Below are 20175 nucleotides of genomic sequence, written 5' to 3' on the forward strand. Positions count from 1 at the left end.
AGGTGAATCCGGCGAGTTCCTGAGCCCTGTTGGCCCCGTGATTCCCGCCTTTCTCGCGCCATTCAACTGTCATTAGAGTTATTTATCGGCGGCGGGATGAATTACAGCCGATATAAGTTGCGGATACCCTCTGCTTATGGCTGACGACCATGGCTGGTATTACCGGATGAGGCGCCATGAAATCTTAATAACGACCACGTCCATCGTTTCGCTGTATCCACCGTGCCCTCTCGATATTGGACACCGCGAGAGCGTTGTTGGGAGAGCGTGAGCACACTTTGTGATGAAGGAAACGGGACTACTTGTAAGGGGATGTAACAAGAAGGAAGGGAAGAGAAGAGGATGTAATCTCGTCGTGCGGCGAGACGATTTCTCAGAAGGTTGTTCAGGAGTCGGTAGTCTGCGGTCGGGTATGAATAACGATATGGTTTTGGATGTATATTAAAATTTATTATTATTATTTTTTTTGGATATTTTAGATGGCGAAAAGAGATTGCTGTTTCATCGTACGTAAAATCGTACGGTTTATTGGTTAAAGTTTTATAAGTATTATTATGGGAAACTTTTGAACAATTTTGAAAAATATACATTCGTTAAATTTGTTTACCTACACTTTCGTTTATCGAGATCTAGTTGGTGAATAAACTAAAATTCTAATACACTCTATCTACCGTAATTTTACAGTTCATGCATCTTTTTCGAAGAAAGGTTCGGATAAAAATTGAATAGATATTAATAGAAATTAAAGACGGATCCAATTTCATGATCTAAAAATAGGATTCATAAAATACGTACAATTAATTACAGTCGATGAACATTGATTAATATCATCTGATTAATTTCTATCATCTGAATCGCTTTGGCGACCATTCGACCGACCAAATCAATTATTGTTTCGTTACTATGAATTATCAATCGAACTTGATGCTATTAATTCATTCACTTGCTTCTTATGGATTGATTGAATATTTTAACAGCTTGTGTTCAACAGTACGTTTTTTCCTCTATTTATCTACATTAGTTTCATTAGGCAGGTATAAATGTGAATATTTTGTAAAAATGCATTTGCATTTGTGGAATCGATTAATTTTTAATTTCACGTTGCATAAATAAATAATTGATAAAAATTGATGTAAAATTTGTGTCGTTTTTAATAATAAGGAAGAAAAAAGGAATCTATACGTAATACATATTAAATATCGCAAATAATAGAGATTGCAAGTTTCGAGGATAATTAAAAATTGGATTAATTTTTAATCCAGAATCCACATCAACATCCCAATCATCAAAGTAATCTTCATTTTATTTAAAAAATTAATTCCAATTTCAAATAATTAAGCCAATATAAGTGTAATTTATACATATTACGACAGATCATACCTGCCATTAAATTTTTTATCATAAAACAACGATATATTCAATCAAAATAGAATCTACATTCCCAATAAAGATTAAAATAAAATTCACGTAATTGAACACAGACGGAAAGAGACTAAATTTCATCCTTACCCTTTCAACGAATGCAAAATTCGTTACATTTTTGTGCGTATTATCTCCCAATTAAAAAAAAAAAAAGGATTATGCAAAACATGGATGCGTTCTAATATTTTCACGCAATAGAAAAATCGCAGATATTCAAATTTATTCATAACCCATTTCTATTTCGCGGACATAATTGATACTGCAAGCAACGCCGGGGAATCCCGTTTAAAATTAAATTTATCGACGGAAGAGATGAATTTCACCGGAATTTTCTCACAAGGGGGTGTAAAAAAAGGAGAGAGAGAGAGAAGGGAAAATGAGATTGCGTATCAAAATAAGAAACAAACGCGACAAAAAGAGAAAAGAGAGAGAGAAATAGGGTACGAAAGAAAGGAGAGAATAAAGGAGGAAGAAAACGAACGAGTTACCGTAATTTTCACTGAACTTCTCCACGAAACCCGACCACCTCGTCCTTTTCGTTTCATTATAATGTTTCAACTTTCGTTAAAGGGAAGAAACGAAAGTAACGTTCCTCGTAAATGAAAAGGGAACGGAACGAATATTTCTGCGGTTATAATGAAAACTTGAACGTGTTGGCTCATTAGCCACGGTATTACGTGACTGTTTTAACGCAACCGCGATCAAATTCTTTCCTCTCTTGTTTATTTATTCCCCTTCTTTTCTTTTCTTTTTGATTTATTTTTATCGCTTTCCTTTCTTCGTGATCAATATCGCACGTACACAATCACGACGTGCGTGCGAAATATGTTCAACGGCAGGAATCAAAATGCACGCGCTGATACTTCTGGAATTGAAGTGGCGTGAAAAGCGCAGCAATTTAATTCAAAAAACGTTAACTCGTGACAATTCGCTTGTTACGAGGCGGGATACAATTTTTTTCATTTCAAAATCTGTTTCGAGAACAGAATCGCGTAATAGTAATTGATGATGAATGACGATGATATATATATATATATATAAATATTTTATTTAAAATTTATTTTTCGATTAGAATCGATTCTATCCAATAATTGGAATAAGTTTTCAAGTGCACGATGATTTTCTTTTTGTATAATTGTTCGTTTCGCTTCTCGAAAGAATATATATATATATATACATATCTATTACGTTTTGGGATCAATCGTGTGTCAATCGGCGATTCAATACAGCAGGAAAGTAATTTAAGTTTGTCCAATTTACGGCAGGATGTTGGCTGTTCTTAATTCTCGTTATAGCGATTTCCAAGTTTTCCAACAATGGCTCTTGAAACAGTTTAATTGAAAAGCGAAAATAATCGGTGAACGTGCATGGCGTGTGCACCACGAACTCTCCCATTTTTGCAATTTATTAAACAGAATTTATAAAAAAGAAAGTAATTCTTTTTGTCCTTCAAAGGATTTCTTCCTTATTTCTTATAAATAATAATTCCTTTTTCGATTAAACGATTGTTTAAACAGAAATTATTTATCAATAATTTAGAGATATTGATCAATTTAAAATAACGAAAAATTTTTTATTCTGATATTTGAAATCTGATCGCTTTTTTCTCCTCAAATGTTTTATACATTTTAGTTGTATTTTTATCCATAAGATAATTTCATGCGATTTATCGATTCAATTCTTTTTATTAAAACGATATTTCTGCAATGATTAATATTTCCCATTTTTCCCCTCACGATATACGAATGCTCTTAAAAAAATTTTATTCGAAAAAAAAAATATATATCTTTTTTCTAATCGAAAATCAATACTATGGAAACAGAATTATTATCACTGTATATAAATGAGCAATATTACGATAATAAAATAAAATATTGAATAAGAACAATATATATTATTTTCCGAGAGAAAGCGGCGACCTTGATTTCGTTTTCTGTGAAAGTTTTTTTATTAAAATTTATTGTCATGCTTTTTTTTTTTATTGCCATTCCACTTCAATCTCGACAATCCAACAAGAGAGGGAGGGAAAAAAAGGAAGAAAGAAAATTATCGTGTTATTACGGGAAATTACGTTTCCGTGATCGAAGCGAGACTGATATTAGATCCGAATCGATGTCGACGACGCACTTCTACGTGCTCTCCAATTGTCAGCTAGAATACAATCGTGATATCTCCATGTGCCAATCCATCGAATTCTGGCTGATTTGCCCACTTGCTTTGATTACTCTGTCAATCTACGTCGCGACGCCACGTTAATTCGCAGACTCGTATACTTCAGGAATATTGAACATCCTACAAACGATACGAACTTACAATACGTTCACGGGATAACAGTTTTTCCTGTTACATTTATCGTTAACAATAATTTTGTTGGAAGCACGAATGAAAAATATTAATAATATCGCGATAAATCATGATTCCCGATCATGAATTATATAGAAATGTGTTTTTAATATTAAATAAATTTACGTGAAAATTGGATTTTATTTGATAAACATTTGCAATCGATCCGTCATAAAAATTACTCATTTATCGTTCATTTTCATCAAATTAAAGTTTAAAAAATATTATTTTCCAAAACGGTCAAACTGTGTCGAAAATAGAGTCGGCCTTCCATAAAAATTAGAGGAAGCAAACTCTCGAAAACTTATAGGATTCCAATTTTCAAACTAGAATCAAAAAAGAAAAAAAAGACAGAAAGAATCAAAGTTTCAATCGCGTCGAGGAAGAATCTGACATAAAATCACTTCTAAAACACAAATTATTATTATCGTACAAATGTTTCTCTGTGTTAATCGCAAAAATGTACATTTCGCATGCAATCGTACTTCGACTTTTCGCGTGAAGCTGAACAAGCTCTTATTACGTATTTATTCGCTTATTATTATACACGTGTGAGGCGAAGAAATAAGAGCAAAAATCCTGTACGAATAAAAAATTATAATTACCATAGAATATTGCGTGCACTATGGAATACATCGAAGATTCTTTCGGTTTGAATCGTTTCCGTTCTTCTCACGGGGTTAGCCACGACGTGCAAAATTATTATACTCCACCTACGAGCAACTGGAAGTCGCATTCTCTCGCGAGGAACAAAGCGAGGACCCGACGTCTGCAGAAACACGTTACGGTAGCAACAGTACCTTTGTGACTGTTAAGGTGAGCCGGCGGTATCGCGTAAAGGTAAGTGCATGCCTGGTGAAAATGCTTGATATTTTCTGAACGTCGCACAGATTTGAATAATAATTACTTGCCCATTTATTTCTAAAGCTAAAAGCTTTCGAAGCATTCTATTCGAATAATGGTAGAGATTATGTTCCTCCTTAACGAGTCATCAATGAACGAGCGTAATTGATGTAATTTATGCGCGACTGTATTCGTGGAAATTATTATTTTCTTATCATTGGCTCGTTATATCATTCAAATGTGAAGTTTTTGACCATTTAACGATAATAATTAAGGGAAAATATCAATTGAGTTTATATTGATTGAAGATTCAAAGATTCGCACGACGTGTTATTACTCCCAGTGATGGTGAGTTATCGTTATAATGGTATAAAACTTTCCTTCTTCTTACTAATGTAAGTTATGAAATCCAAGGGAGCTTATAAGCACTGATTAATTGAACTTGCACAGAAACATCGCGTTAAGCATGCTTAAGGATACACTGAAAGTGAAATCTACCCCGCGGCGACAAACATTAATAAAGCGAGTAATTTGTTTTATCAAAAAAAAAAAAGGCGTCGTGATAAAGTTGTTTCTTTGATGGAAAAAATAAATGAAATTCAACATCGCGAACGGTTCAACAATATCTAATTTCGTTAAATGGATATTAAAATTTATAATGTAAATAATTTGTTTTCATATAGTGTTTTATATAGTGAACATTCTTTGGAATATAAATTACTTGTTCTTTGACATTCTCGACAAATAAGTCGAGTTTAAGAAGCTATGGCATGTCCAAATACAGGAATTCAAATTATTCGTTCAATTTTGCTTAAAGTGGCATACCAAATAAGAAGGAAATACCCAGAGGTCCTGAAAAGAATTTCTAAGTCGTGAATATCGAATTTTATCCGGCTCCGTCAAATTCCTCCCCCATTTCGTGATGTTACGAAAACTCGATTTAATTATACACGTGGACCCGCCCGCTGTAACCTTTTAAATAAAAATCCGAAAACGTTCCCTCTTAGAACACGAATCGAAGATTATTATCGAATTTCTTATTATCGAAATTCACACGGACATTTACCATTTTACCACGCGTAGCATTAAATATCAGTTATACGGCTTCGTTCAATTTCTATTTGATTTCATTCCACGTGATCAAAGTGAATATTTTTCATAGAAATCATACACCACTTTTGCTCCGTACTGAAATTCACGCACCATAAACATATCAAATTCGCTGCACGAATTATACGTGAAATTGGATTCAGTCGCGATAGCTCTCGAACGTAACAAGTGTTCGAGAATATCTGGTGGAAGAGAGCGAGGTGGAATAGAGAATGAAGAGAGAAAACGCGGCGCGCTTGCATGCAACAGAAAGGAAACGCAGTCTCGGCCATCTTTCTTTTTTCTTTCTTTCTTTTTTTTTTCTTTTTTTTGATCGTTTTTGACGACTCTCCTCTCGATGGGTCGACGGTGGCCGTTAATTAGACCGGCTGGCGACTCGCCCTCGGCTGCACTTGGCAATTGCAACAGCGGCTTAAGAATTCAAGGTGGCGTAATCTCTCTCTCGTGCGAGTACGGAGCTGAAGAAGGCGCGCGCGCGCAGGTTAAAATAATTCAGCGTATTACATGCATAGTTTAGCACGCGAGCCAACGTCTGGCGTAGTAACCTTCTTCGCCATCTCTCCTTCTGTTTCCTTCCCCTTCCCCCTTTCACTCGATTTATATTTCCCTTTCCTCTCTCACTCTCTCTCTCGCCCATGCTCACGCTCCCTTCTTCCTCTTGCCCTTTTTCTATACTCGTCTCGAGCTTTCCCTCGTAAACACTGAAACCAACCATGCATACGCTCTCCACCATGAAAATCGTTTACAAGCTCTCAAAGTGGCACATCGAACGTTGAAATTTATCTCGCTGGCTATCGTCAGTTTCCAAGTGTCGGCGTTCACCGGTAGGTGAGATATGGTAATCAACGGAATTAAAAAGTTTCAGAATTAAGAGATGCTTTTTTCTTTTTTTTTTTTCTTCTCGCGTCATTTAATTAAGATAAATCCGAGCGAAGATTAAAGTGTTAGGGATTTTCCTTAATTGCTTCAATTAATGTATACATTCCAACTATTTTACAACTTCCGTACAAGAATTCTATGTCAGGATTCGTTCAATCGACGAGGATAAAACACAAGTACAGTGGCTACCACAAAGTAATTACGCACGTTGCGATATTTATCATAATATTTATATATTCGAAGAATTCCACGACGTATTTTTGAATATACACGCCGCATTATCGTTTCTCCTATTCTTGTTTCTCCTATAAATTATAAACAAATCATCATACCGTATCAAGGAACATTTCAGATTCAGATCCACAGCCAGAGATTATTCAAGATTTCCTTCTCGAGAAACGACTCCCGTCCCGGAAGCAATAAGAATTTCAACAATATTAATACGGAATATCTCGGAGCTCCGAGCCGATCGATCGAACGCATAAATTCCGCGCTCGAAATCCGCCGCTCGAGCCGTCTCGGCCCCGACCACACGTTGCGCAACACGTTCGTTCTTTTCGTGCGAAGACGCAGAATGGCCAGGCCCTCGCCCCTCCCCGTTGATACAGGCGCAGACCCGCGGAGTATTTAATAATGTGCATTAAAAAATAATTGCGCATTCCGTAGAAAGGAGGCTTTTAAGCCGCGACATACATTACGAGCGCATGGCCGGGCCCAGTCGGATTCACAAAGGGTCCCGCCACACGGGAATTTTTCATGAAGGTTAAACCCCTCTTGAAATTACTTATTCGCTCCGGCCGTTCCGCTCGAATAAATATGCTTTGAAGTGTTACTCTGACCGCGTCGCTTTATTGCGAGCGTCGACGAGTGTCCGAGAAGCGCCACGGAAGGTTATACGCCATTGGAAATTTACAACGAGATCCGAGGACTGTCGAGGTTCTCGTTATCCCAATGAACAAAATGAACGACGCCAGTGTACACCAGCCATATTCGAATTAAAAAGATTTCTTTTTAACTCCCTCCTCCCTCCTCCCCGATTCTACGCGAACGTTCTTCGATTTCGGACGATTTCGGCAAGAATAATGTTACTTTACGTGATACTCTCGATATTTCAAATATAACGCGATTATATATTTCTACCGAATATTGAGATTCACGTCGGGCGGGTTAAGCCACATAATGTTACGTGAGAAAATAAGATTTAAAACGATGGTCGTATCATTTATTCCACGGGGCTCGACCTGGCAATTTTTATCGTCACCGAGTGACATTATATTTTTTTCCCCCCCGAACTATCTCCCCGAGCTTTTTACAATATCATTTTTACACCGCGGTTTTTAAAAAGACACCATCGAATTGCCGATACTCGATACAGCCCGGCCGGTTCCAACAGCGTTTCCTCGTGGAAAAAAAGAAAAATTGTCACGTATCGGAATCAACGCGAATCGAATTCAGTGGAAAGAGATGATCTCGACCGCAATGCAACGAGAACGATGTCCCTGCAAGACGAGATCCCCGTGAGAATACGAATGGAACCATTCGGTACAATAATATCGCGACCCTGCGGCTTCGTCGGGCGTTATTATCCGCCTCGAAACTCCCTCCGCGCGTTCCATCGGCCGCAATCTAAATCTTCTTTATAGTTATGACTTACCTGGTACGGTTGGTCAATACATCAATAAAATAAGCAAGATATACGAAGCTTGATTCCCGAGTTTCGAATGATGATAAAAGAAATAAATGCTCGAGAACGCGAAGCAATTATTTGTCGAATAATATTAAATCCATTTTTCTATCTCTTCTTTCGTTTGGACAAAGTTATTGAACGAATAAATGTTTAATAAATGTTAAATTCTCCGAAGAGTGTGGTAGTTCAAAATCAGGAGAGACGGGTGTATCGAGTGGATCGTCGATGTACAATCCTTTGTCGATCTTTTGATCCTCGAATAACAGCCGTGACCTATTACACTCTGATGCTCGACCCGTTTTGTTTCGTGGACGTGCGAGCGAGGACCGGTCCTCGTCGAGGAACGTGTCTTACGAGGAACACGTTGCATGTGGATTTATGTGTTTCGAACACTTATTGCATCCTCTCGATAAGTGATGACGGGGAGGATGATTAAGCAAGTGAATTTTCGGGACATCGGTCTTTGTTTTTCTTCTTCTCGCTCGCTCGTGTTGTAAGAATTTGCCTGACAGGTGTTCCTTAAAGCATTAATTCTGACGTATTGCTGGACTAAGAGGGGGGCTAAGTGACGACAGTCAGAATAAAGCGACTCTTAGGTGCATTATGGCCTTCGAATATATATTGATGCTCGAAGAGAAACGAATTTCTTTCTGATTTATATTGAGATGCATTTACGCAAGCGAATAATGTAAATGTTTATATATATATAACTGAAAGAGAAAGTAGAGTGTAGAGAATTTAAAAAAAAAATTGTTTAAATTTAATTTCAACGATAAATACATAGATCGTCTGATCTATAATTAACAGCATCTTAAATACTAATCTTATAAATATCAAAAAACTATAATTTTCAGAGATAATAATAACTCCTCTTTTATCTTGAAAGGAAGCATTTTGTTTGACCTACAAACGGATTCCCCATCCAGGAATTTATCACGAAGTAACTTTATTCCCCGGAAACCATCTTTTTAAATATCCCATAAAGCCATTGACAGTAACACTGTCTCACGTAACCGCAAAACATGCCGGTACTTCATAACATCCAAAGAACTATTTACATTTACCGCAAGAATCTATAAGAAGAAGCAAGAATATCCTGATATCCTCTCCCCTTTCGAGTTAAACTTTCAGTTCGTAAATGTATCGGAGGTAATATATATATATATATATTCCTCTCCAAGGACAAAATACAAGACCGTTTCATTTTTCTCATTATCTTCCAGCGACGTAAGAGCACTCGAAACTCATCTCTGGTCGGCGAGCGGTGCTCTTTAGGTCGCGTCGAGAAATTAATAATCCCGTGGCGGCGCCACTTTCGACCGTCCTCAACTGAACAGCTGCCATGAGGTCAGTATCGAAGAATTTCCGATAGCGTGTCGGTTAATTTGGATCCTCGCGAAAGAAGAAGAGTAAGAAGACGAGGAAGAATAAGAAGAAAAAAAGAGGGGAAGTTAAAGAAAAGGGAAAAAAATCAGGAGAGACCTTCAACGCCGCTAACGATACCTCGTTCGTTTGAAAAATAACCGCATCGGCGGCTGGCTAAGTACCTCCTGCCTGTGTTGTCGACTATTCGTCATAATCTGTTCGCTTTCTTGTTGTACTTGGATCGTCCTCGCTCGTAATGACTTGGGTCGCCATGGGTCAGCCTCGTGAATCTGGGGCAGAATTTTTTAAAGCGTTTCTCAGAAGATTTTCCTTCCTTCCGGTGAGCGAGGCGAACCCGGGCTCTTTGAGTGGATACTTATGAAAAGTTGCATCCTCTTGAATACAGGTTAAACACGTAATTAATGTTCCAGCAGAGAGAAATCCAAGTTCATCGTTAACGATACATTTGTTTCGAACAATATTGAACAATGTTTCGCTTTAATTATTTTCAACACAAATTCGTTTGTGTTTTTGTATTTGCATGTCCAAGTGCAAATGCATTGACCAGTTTATAACGTATTCGCTTTTTCGTGGTCTTATTATGCCTGCCTTTCGAAATATTCGATTTATAATTTTGAATGGTTTTCAAAATTGATTGTTACGTAAAATGTGCCGATATTCGAATAGTTAATAATGTGTCATAATATTTTGACGAAAAGTATTTCGTGTTGAAGTAATTATTTCAAATGTTAAAATATATACATAGGTAAATCCATTCAGAATTCATTCAGAAATCAAATTATAGTATTCGATTAGCGGTTCAATTTTTACGAAAAAAGTTAATCAAAGAATTATTTAACTTGATTTTTATATAATTTAATCACATTCGTAGATTTTCATCGTTTTAAATAAATTTATCTTCTTACAGTCAATAAAACTTATATTTTTAACGAAACGTAATAAAATTGTGAATCGTTGGATATTAATTTCAAAAGAATGAGGAAAACGAAGATTAAAACCTTTCCTCGATTTATTACACACAGCTTCTGTAATCATCTATATCGAAACCATTTAAAAGGAATTGATACGTGAATTTCTCTCTCTATGCGAAACACATTTTTTCTCTTTGCGTCAACCCATTTTTGCGGTCGTGATAAACAGGAAATCGTGATTCATTTCGCGATCACCATCTGTTTTCGTTCACGCGACGCGGGAAAATTTAATTAGAATGTTTTCTAATAATCGAAAGTGTGTATGAATCAACGGGATGCGTAATTTCTGTAATTTGCGTGAAAATTATTATAATCGATTCCGTCATTTTACGTCGCTGCGCCGCGGAAAAGGAGAAATTTCCACTCTCGGTGATCGACACGTGTTAAACGATGTCGGTTAAACATTATTGATTCGTCGATAGCGCATTAACACGTTGTACGGAGAATTAAACGATTTGACAAAAACTACAATTCGAGTGAAAAGATCGATCATAGCAGATCAAAGTGTTAGATAAAGATTTTCTTTTTCTTACTTTATTAAATCCTCTTATTAAATCAACTATAGAAGTCGAGAGATAACAAAAATTAATCCTTATATAAATTTGCTGTATTTTGAATTTACATGGAACACAAACATAATCAGGATGACGAAAAAGAGAAAGATACGATGAGGAAAGGATAGAAAATTGAGTTTCATTTTGTTGACTTTTTTTGGAATAAATATAAGTCCAATTATTATGATTTTGAAATTTCATATAGGACAATAAAATCCACGATATTATTTCCCTCCTTTTTTTTTTATACAATCCTAACAATTCATAATATATCGTTTTTGAATATTTTTTTTCTTTCTTTCTTTTCAATTCCAATTAAAAACGGATTCACATCGATACCATTCCAAAATTCACATGTTACCAATTGTTTCGGCTGGCTATTGTACTATAAAATGAATGTTCGACGTGGTTTGGCCACGTACGCGTTGAACTTTATCCCTTGCAACCAAAGCGGCGATAAAACACGCGACAAATGGGCGACCAAATAACGAACTCGTTGATATTTATTCTTCACGATCTCATGGCAAGCAGAGCACCGCCCATCGGGTAAAATCTTATTCGTTGCCGACGACTCGATTCGTCGACGCCCTCCCCCTTTAAAGACTGTTTTCGTACCCCCAGTTTAACGTTTTAATGAATGTAATTTCCGCAAAGCTGGATGAGTTTAATCTCCTCGTTCCTGTTATTCGACTCCACTAATTTCTGCCGAGCCTCGCGTTTCTATTTTCCACCATCCTTTCCCTCTCCTCGCCCGACCTCGTCTTTTGTGGCCGAGTTACGAAAGTTGGGATGAAAGCCGGATGAAGATTAAAATAAAAAGGGGAATTCTTTGAAAATACGGCGACATACTTTGGGGGTGATTAACGAAATATAACGATTTAAATTAGAGAATGGATTGAATTAGAAAGGTTTTTCAAGATTCTTGCTCATCACTTTTTAATTTTTCCAACATATAATTTACGATGAAAGTACTTTTTTAATGAAAATTGTCAGAAGCCCTCGTTCATACAACTTGTTCTTCAATGCTAAAGAAAAACGGTTTGCGACGCGAAGAGCACTCGTGAAAGTGAAAGAGTGAAAATTTCTTTTGTTTTTGGATAGAGCAGAGTGATGTTTTAAACGTGTACAAGGATTATGCGTGAAAGTGATATTCTTATTAAAGCGAATGAAATTCACTATCTTCAATGAGAAAAAAGTGGAAGGAACGAACGACGATTAAAACTATGATTTTCACGTTTCAAAGAATACTTTATACCTTTAAAATAAAATAAAAACTGATTCTTAAACTGCTATCTTCTATCAAAAATACTCAAATGATTGAGAAGGATTCGGTTTGTAAATATTTTTCGTCCGTCCCCCGTTTTTTCGTTCGAGCATGATTATTATTGATTCGGAGATCGCTTTGCATAAGTTTGCAATGGTAGCACGCGCAAAAAGCAACGGAAACGAGCGCGGCGCATGCACACGGGAATATTAGCACGCGTTCCGTACTCTTCCACCGATGGAATTTTTCGAACACGAACGTCACGAACGATGGAGAGGCACAAAGCATCTTATTTTTCAATTTCTTCGAGTTCGAATCGACTTTAAAATTGCTTTCTTTCGTTCTCAACGGTTCTCTGTGTTCTTTGTCTTGGAAGGGTTATAGACACGTGACTGTAAATGCTGTTTTATCGAATATTACGCTCCACTATCGAGCAATTGAAAAATGGAAACATGTAAAAGAAGCTAATATGTTTGAAATTTTTTGAAGAAAATTTTCAAAATATTTTCATTTTACAAAATCATAGACAATTTTGAAAAGCATATTAGAGTAATGATAATTTTGCAATGAAATTACTTCTGGTAATTTTTAGTAATTTCCAAGTTCAACAATTTTCCTTATCCTTATAAATCTTCTTCCATGAATGTTTCAATCCAATTATATTTTTCTATGGTTGGAAAAATCTCTTAAATTTAAGGAATATTTAAAGAATGTTTTAAGAATATCTTAAGAATATTTTAAAAATATTTTCAAAAAGGTCGAATGAATCGTATCTTTTGCGCAAAAAATTGCGTATTTAATTTTAATTTTGCGGCGCGCATCTTTACAGAGCATCAATTAAACATTCTTTGCCGAAATTTTGCAGACAGTCTGTAATTTTCGAGGTAACGAGGCGAAAGGAAAACCGCTTGTAACGAGGAAACCAACGTTTCGGCGAACAAGCTGCATGAACTCGTGTTCGTTCTCGTGTATGTATACAAAATTTCTGTCAGATTGCTCTTAGTAGATTCTTACGTCGCAAAAGAAACAATTTCATTGTGTGGAACGTTGAAGTGCATGAGAGAATCCCTTTGTTTCCAGCATATTGAAAATATGTGTGGAACAGGATTGAAATAATAGTTACTTGTAATATAGAATTTCTACGAAATTTCCAACAAATGAAATACAATGCGTTCAACGTGTATATGCACGCGAACAAAACAGTAAAATAGAATTAACGTATTGCAATTTAAGAAAATAATTATGAATGCATTAATCGTGTTTATACGCGGAGAATTTAATCAGCTTTTCGAAATTAATGGAAAAATTATTGATCTGTATATGATGAATCTGTAATTTCATTTAGTCAAAAAGCTGTTGTGAGATTAAATTAATTTTAAATTGATTTATTAATCTTTGATTTAAATGAATGAATAGGAAGTAATATCCTTTTCTTTTTTATAGAAACAAATAAAGGATTTCTTGATGAATAAATCACTGAATTGAAAAATCTAAATAATGAATCAAGTTTTTTAATAATAGAAAAATTATATTCATATTATTGTGTTAATTATACAATAAATTATAGGAACAATAAAAAAATAAAATATTTATTCAAATTGTTGATTAAAAGACTTGAAAGTTGGTTTCTAAAGTATTCTTAAGTTCTTAACCAATTTCCCTTTCAGAAACTTCCTTTGCAAGAACAAAATGCAAAGTTCTTATTCAAACAAGAAAGTAGAATCAAGAGCAGATATTAGACTAAGTGAATATGCTTCGTTAATCAATGAATTACGATGAATGCATTATTTATCAGAAATAAAAATATGCAGAATATTTGTTTTAATAATTCGACGAATATGCTCGGTTAATGGTGTAGATTTATATTGATATTTGTTGGAATAATATTTCTGAATAAACTTGAGAGAAATACACATACGCATACAAATACATACAAATACGCATACACGGTTGAAAAAACGAAGAAAATCGCTTTTGTTTGTTTTGAGAATATTGAAAAATGTTTTTGATTTAACCGCATGAAATCTCGACGCTCCGCCCTTTATGTGGTTTAGACACAATTTTGCATTTCACAAATTTCCAGCCATCCCAGAATATTCCCATTTTAGATGAAATATCTCCCTTAATTTTTCTGTTTTTAGAGTATATTCCAAAGTGCGCACATCCGCGTTCAAATACAAAGATACTTTATTTAACGAAAAACGGATTCATAAAATCTACCATTTACCAGAAGGTAGAATTCTCGCAGTTTCAAATTCATTCATTGTGTCGTAACTGTTACAATTGTAAATGTATGGATTATTTTTATAATAATTCATTTACTTGATTCATATAATTTTTATAATTAAGAAACTTCTTGATAATGTATTAAAAATCATAGAAATACATACATAGGAATTAAAATTACATTTAAAAAGAAAAGAAAAGAGAATGTTATAAATTCTATAATTCTTAACTGTATTATGTTAAAGTCTGCGATTATTATTTTGTATTTTCTTACTAAATATAAATAATATAAATTTCTCTCCTATGTTTAGCAACAATCTAATACCTAGCCGTTAGCGATAGGCAAATGTGTACATAAATCAAAAATTTTTTCTCATTAATTCGCAAATTAAAGTTCCATCAATGATTAATGATCTATAAAGCTAATATGAATACTCGAAGCAAAAGACAACTATAAAGCGCACATCAATTTTAATGTGCTATTAAATCACCAACACACATACGACGATATCAAAACATATTTTTTAATTTTTTATTAATTAATAATTAAAATGTGTGAATCCTTTAAAAATACAAATCCTTTTAAAATTAAATTGATACAAAATAAAATTAAAAGAAGTTACGAAGTAAATTCTTTTTCATTACCAAATTTTTTAGGTGTTAAAAAATAAAATTTAATAAAAGAAATTGCAAATTACGTCAACATAACATTGAAAATGGATTTAATATCTTTAAATCGTTTAATTTTTAATTGATCAAAGACATCTCATAACAGTTTGATTTAATTAAGTTGAATTACTTATTGTTAGTTCTAAAATATTTCATACTTGCATTGAATTCAATCGATAAAAATTATCAGTAGTATGCGTATCGATACGACATAAATTTTAGAATTAATGAATCTAATCTAAGCTATTATGATTGTCTGTGATCTAATAATATTAATCGAGATTAATATTTAAGAGTTCATATGCAAGATAATTTACTAACCTATAAATTAGTCACGTTGTACCAGAAGCAATAATTGTTCAGCAAGGATGCTTATTCATTTCAGATCGCTGGCGATAGACGTTGTTTCCTTCTCGAAATGGTTTAATTATTTTATCATCGAAAGAGAGAAGTTCAACTGTGGATCTGGTTCGTAGCAAAAGGTAAAAAAAGCGGATACAATTAGACGAGACGTTTCTTAAAGATGGCGGAGCTCGTCTATCCTGAACGATGTCGGATTGTTATTCTTCCACTGACGTATCCATCAATCAAGGTTGCCGAGCTTCTTCGTCCACACAACATAAGAACTTTATTGTTTTAATTAACCCGACTTTCTTTGTACGATGCGCGTTTCTTCGCCGTAATCCCGAGCAGTTGTGCACGACTGACTCCCTTATTATCGCGCGGCACTTATCGTTTCGACGAAGATCATCACGATTCGAAAACACACGACATTCCATATGATCATAGATGGAGTAAATGATCGTTGTGCGCGACACCAGAACCCTCTTGCGCAATAATTTATCAACATATTTTAAGTTACATTATAGAGGTCTCTTTTAACCAGTTTAAATTTTACGTCAAGTAGAATGGTTGGGTGATTTATAAGTGATAAAATTTTTCTTGTGAAACTTTTGTTTTATCATCAAATTTGTTATTGATGTGCAATTCAATTTATTACTAATAGTGACTCGTGATCTTTAAAATTTGAACGATATTATAACGATATTAATTTGTGCAAGAAAAGAAATTGATGTCTTCAAGGTCAAAGGCTTCGTCTACATTGTCTTCGTCTTCAATTTTCAACTTGGAAATTCTAATGGTAAGTGTTTTCAATGAAGTTTTAAGATATTTCTTTTAGAAATTGCATATAGAAAATAATAATACTCGCATCTGGAAAAATATCTGGAAAAAAGTTAAATATGTTAAAGCAAGAATCGATAGATCGATTTTTGCAAATAATTATTCCTATTAGTATTTGTTTATAACAAATACAATTAATTAAGCTCGTGCATGCGATGAAATATTGATGGAACTCGGATATATATTATTTTAAAATAAATATTTATTTATATCAATTATATTATAATCACGAAACGTTCTCCTTCTCTCACACATACAATAAAACGATCCTAGTGTTCGTCAATATTATTAATATATTACACAGTTATATATTACATAATTATATTTTTGCATTTGAATGAAAAATACATTTTATATTTTATATTTTATACTATTCTTATTATATACATCGGTTTCGATATCATGAAATATTCAATTATTTCAAATTATTTCAAACAATCGTGACAATTATTAAACCAAAGAAAAAAAATTAATATTCATCAATGCAAAAAATAAATTCGTTAGGATCGTATTACGTTAGAATCGTTAAAAAAACACGCGTTACGGGGAAATATCAGTTTTAACTTCTCTCTTCTTTCTCTTTTTTTCTTTTAATACCCGTTTATTACGCTATAGTTGCGTCCACTAGCAATTCAGCAGGCGGATTCGACGACGAGCCCAACAAATCCCCAGAGAAAGTAACGCCGTTCTCTGAAATTTAACGATCGCTAAAACGCGACCGCTCCGCGAAGATACCAATTACAGACGAATACGGCGTCGAAAGCGTGAAATAATACCGCAAAGAGAAGTTAACGGGCGACATTTACGGTACGCTAAACTTTCGTGACGATCGATTCGCAGATACAGAATGCAGGCAACGGCGGAATCATTTTCGCTACTTAACCCCATAACTATTCACGAGTGCGACGACGTAGTACGACGAGAAAATGTCACACCGGTCGTTCACGATTTGTCACGATCCGAACGAAACCAACGAACGTTCGTAACGACGTTCCGTGAGCGCTTTTGCGTCGTTCGATATTTATTAGTCCGTTTGTAGTAGAATGTCTCTATTCTACTCCATTCGCCCTGGAAATAAACGTAATTTTAAACATAAAAAAATACTAGATTCGGATAAAAACCTTGATAAATTAATCGCATTGAGAGCAAAACAATTCTTATATTTTTTCGTCATTTTAAATGCTTGCGAAGCTTTTTAAAACTTTCTTCAAGTCAACTTTTCTATTTAGAATCATCATCCTCCACACGATGGAAATAAATCAATCAATACTTATACTTAACACAGAAAGCTAATACATCGAATTAGGGAAAATAAATCGTCCCAAATGATTTACGATCGTCCACGCCGGTCAAGTCGATTAATAGCTTTCTCCTTGATTGCTTCGAAAACCCAGAAATTAGATCGCGATCTCACAGAGTTAATAAATTAACGCCTTTCGAAAGGATCGCGGTGAGTAAGGAACATGCTAATTGCTATTCACCGATGGTGGCAGTCGATCGGCAAAATCGTATGCCAGGAAACAGACTATCGTGATAAACGTGCCATTACACATCGTTATTTTCTCGCGTTTCAATCCTGTGCCACCGTGTGCGCGACTGTGTTTCACGGTTCCCCGCCGGATGGACGGCCATGTCTCTTAAACAGACGGCGAATATATAACATTATGCCCATCCTAAATAGGCTGCGCACTCTTCAAGATGAGGTATTAAATTAAATTACTGCTCCTCCGTCTATGTTTTCGCGACCTGTTTAACGACTGGCATTCATTAAAATTCTTCAGGGCATCCTTCGCGAGGGTAACCTCGAGGAAGGATTATCTTTTTTTTTTTTTTTTTGCGAGCGTAACCGGAAATTGTAACCATGGTACTGGATTTTTCGCAACGTGTCTTTATTTTTCATAGGATGAGATCGCTGAATAATTTTTTTTTTTTTTCTTTTTCTCTTTGTTTCTCCGTTGAAAATTAAGGAGAAATTCGAAACTTTTACGAGCGATAATTGATTTTATGCAGTGTCGCGTGCTAAAATTTCTTTTAATAATAATGTTTATTTTCAAGAGAGACGAAACGTGAAATAAAGACGAGGAGTCGTTAATAATGTACGGAGTAATTAATGGCAATAAACTGTTTTTATAGATGGTGATAAATTTCGAATATATTACTATCATGACAGGAATAATAGGAAAAATAATAATAGTAACAGTAATAGTAACAACGATCAACGTAACGTATACAGTCGACATAAATTTAATGTCGGCATACATTGCAGGCATTGACCTTAATGCGCTACTAGTATTAAACTTTGTCAAAATGTTTAGGATTTCTACTTTTATTACTTATTCAATTCGCCATTTATTATATTTCTAAAATATATTTTAACTTTTAAATAAAATTCGCAATCGTCGCGATGCATCGTTCGTCCAACGCATTTCTCCCACAATCTTTCCACGAACGAAAAAATCCCCATATATATACCCCTATTGAAAAATCTTCGATCCACCAATCTAAATACTATGTCCATGTACACCGAAAAATCTTCTAACTGTTTCCATCGAGTCGAGAGAAGCGTGGAAATAAGGAAATCCGTGGCGGCGGGCTAATTTATCGCGTCTGCCCATTCTGTGTACCCGTGATGTTTCTACTTTTCGAACGTGTCGACTCCGGCTAATACCTCGAGAGGCGGGCGCGAAGAATGCGACAAGTGGCACACCGTAACGTATATATAGAAAGCTTCGTATATGCCTCCTCCTCCCCGCGCCCGTCGTCTTTCGCCGTATACACGCACGCACGTGGTCGTAAATCTCGTTACGGGCTTATAATTTCGTTCTGGGGAGGGAAATTAGGCGCAACGCCGCCGAGTACGCGGCGCAAATTGAATTTGCATAACATATCCACCGATCAACGGTAGACGACGGCTTGTGCAACGTTCGACGCGCATCCGTGCCTCTGTCACCCGGCTCGATATAGGTCGTCGTCGCACGGATCCTGGATGCGTACGCTCGAGCGGTTATCCTCGGATAGCTCGGGATCCGTTATGTAGTAGGTGGAAAGGGACGATGGAAAATTGAGTATCAGCGTATTTAGAATTGATTTGCATTTTGACTGGATGCGCGGGAGCCATCTTCTGTTTCTCCACGGCTCTTTGAGTGAGTCGGTTTGGATATAGGGGGAATGCAGTGGTTAACAGTTTGGCTTATGAAATTTAGGGAAGGAGAGGCAAATGGATGGATAGAATTGGTCCGACGGACTGTGTTTATTGAAATCATTTTACACGATTTTTATTTAACGTTTAGTTAACGAATCAAATGATTTTCTCGTCGTTGATTTCTTTGTCATTTCGTTTACGATCGTTTTTGCGAAATCCACAGTATTCCTAGAGATATTCCGTGATTCTTGTCTAATCTGCTTAAAGTCTTACAAGTTCTGTAATAAGACTACTTGGTGGACTCTTTTCAGGGTAAAGTTCCAGTTAACTATTGCAATTTATTTTTCATATTCGATGAAAGTGAATTTTCAGATTATTTCGTTCGTTTGTTTGTTTTTTTTTTTTCCTTTTATCGCGTTGACCCGATGTAAAGATCGTAAATTAAAATCGGTTTAATTGCGATATCTTGGATAAATTATCGTTCTTCATTTGCCTAT

The sequence above is a fragment of the Apis cerana genome, linkage group LG6 (genome assembly GCF_029169275.1).
Source record: "Apis cerana isolate GH-2021 linkage group LG6, AcerK_1.0, whole genome shotgun sequence".
Classification (NCBI taxonomy): domain Eukaryota; kingdom Metazoa; phylum Arthropoda; class Insecta; order Hymenoptera; family Apidae; genus Apis; species Apis cerana.